Source organism: Gadus chalcogrammus, chromosome 4, assembly GCF_026213295.1.
Source record: "Gadus chalcogrammus isolate NIFS_2021 chromosome 4, NIFS_Gcha_1.0, whole genome shotgun sequence".
Classification (NCBI taxonomy): domain Eukaryota; kingdom Metazoa; phylum Chordata; class Actinopteri; order Gadiformes; family Gadidae; genus Gadus; species Gadus chalcogrammus.
In genome coordinates this window covers 29,306,909-29,309,408 of record NC_079415.1, presented here as the reverse complement: position 1 = coordinate 29,309,408, position 2,500 = coordinate 29,306,909, and positions in this window count along the sequence as shown.

Genomic DNA, 2,500 nt, shown 5'->3' with positions numbered 1-2,500 from the left:
TTCCAGGCGTACATGGAAACGTTCTGCATCTTTCATTTATCAACTGATTTTGTGGGGAAATATTTTTTATTTTTTTGAGCCACAGCTCGGCAGAATGAATGGCTTATCCAAAGTCAAGGCCTCTTGTACTGCGTTGGTCTTCGCCACAGGCGTCATCATCATCATCATAACTCATACCATACACGCTTTCCCTCGCCATGTTTTCCCCTTGGATCGGCGCCCAGTCCTGTAACGGCGGTATGTTATTGCCCCCCGTTGTTATTCAGTCAACTGTTCACAAGTAAAGGTACACGAAAGCAACTGGAAGGTCAGACGTTGAAGAATTTGAAACCTTCACTGCGGCCGCCACTGTAGCCTCAGAATTATTTTAGTGTTTGAGGAATAAAGACTGATGCAAATCTACACCCAGGAATAGTTTTTTATTTCTGTAAAACTATTTGAGCAGACGCTCAAGTTGAGCAAAGGGCAATATTTGCTCAGTAAAAAATATTGAGCAAATACATGAATAAAACTTAATCTGATTATACAAAACAGTGCATAAACATCAAGTGTAAAAATAACAGTGTTATTTTGAGGTTAGATAAAAGTCATAAACTTTCTGAAGCTTCCAAGAGGAAGGAGAAGAGTAGAAGAGTAGAAGAGGAGAAGAGGAGAAGAGGAGAAGAGTAAAAGAGTAGAAGCTTAAGAGTAGAAGAGTAGAAGACTGGAATAGTAAAAGAGTATAAGACTGAAAGACTAGAAGACTAGAATAGCAGAATAATGTAAGAGTAGAAGACTAGATGAGTAGAATAGCAGAATAATGTAAGAGTAGAAGACTGGAAGACTAGAAGACTAGAAGGTTTAATAGTAGAAGACTAAAATAATTGAGAGTAGAAGACTAGAAGAGTAGAATACTAGAAGACTAGAAGAGTAGAAGGCTAGAAGAGTATAATTTTAGAAAACTCAAAGAGTAAAACTATACAAGACTAGAGCAGGAGTTGCAACCATGAATTAGAAAAGTGTCAAAAGCATCGCCTTGGAGCAGTACAACGGTCATTAGAGTTTAACAACCTGGTAGGTCATGAGACACCTGACCCCCTGCCCTCCCCAGGTGTCTGATGGAGCTCTCAGCAACAACAACAGAAAGCAGCAGATAGAGTGTCGGAGTTTCGACATCGCCGGAAGCTGAACGGCGAAAACAAAAACATACCTCGCGCACAGAAAGTGAAACCACGTCTTTGGCCACATTCAAGAATTTCAATAAATAAAACTCTGCATTCCACGGGTTTGAAGGCTCCGGTGACCTTTGACCTACATGGTATTGGCCTTAAGCCAGTCTTTCTGTGTTTCTTTAGCTCCAGCAGTTGAGACCCACGCCTCCACAGGTCCAGAATATACTGCTTCACAGTTTGTAGCCTGTGTGTGGGCCAATGCATGAAAAACATTGTAATATATGCCATTCTTACTTCCGTAATCTACAGTAAATATGTGGCATTTTCTAATATAATCGGTAATCGGCACATAAAATACGCGGTGGAATGGGATGTACTGATTTAATCAGATCGTAAAGTAACACAAAAAAACATTGCTTATGTGTGTTCTTTTTATGGGGGGTTGGGGGGCTTTTTATGATTAATATAATAATATGCATCAGACAGGAGAGGAAATTATATCTGTTAGATTGGGCTGTGAAATAACTAACAAGCAGAAGTGTTTCAGATACTTTTTTTTTGTTGAATGGGTGACAACGAATCATTTAGGAAAGTGTATCACTGTACCAGAATCAGAGTGATGGTCGTTCATGCTGATAACGACACACTTAAATACACACTTAAAAAAACCCTGAACAAACCCAAACGTAAGCTCATGTGACGTATGAAGCAGCTCTGCCATGACCTGCTCCTGAATCGGACACTGATACTGAGCCCCTCCATGCTGCCGCTGTGGGGCCTGGAGCTACCACCACCACCAGGCTCCTCTCTGGCTGGCCCTGGACGCTTCTTAAGAACAAAAGTGGCCAAAAACACAACTGATACCATGCCACTGCAGGGGATTCAAAACAGGCTCTACTAGGAGGAGTAGGAGCTCAGATCACGACCATTTGTTTCACGTTATTTGAATCCTAAAATACATGTCCTGGGGTGCTCATGTGTAATCACAGTCTGAATTGCTTTGAATCCCAAGCATTGATAATGTTGGCATGATTCCTTTGTGTTGTTGTGTTGCCTCCAACATACTTGTGCAATTGCAGGTATAATCACGTTCACATGGGAAAGAATGGCTGATAAGAAGGGGCATAACTGTATGATTAAGTTAGCATGCCTTTTGTTTTAATGGTGAAAACATCCTGAAACCATCCAGGACGAGGAAGATAATTGGGCCAGAGACTGGGAGGACAAGGTCAGGCGACTTTAGCATTGAGAACTGCATCAATGACAATTAACTTTTTCCCCAAAACATTTCCAACATTTAAAAGATGCTTTTCTCCGTGCCACACATCAAACGGACAGGTTTCCCTTTC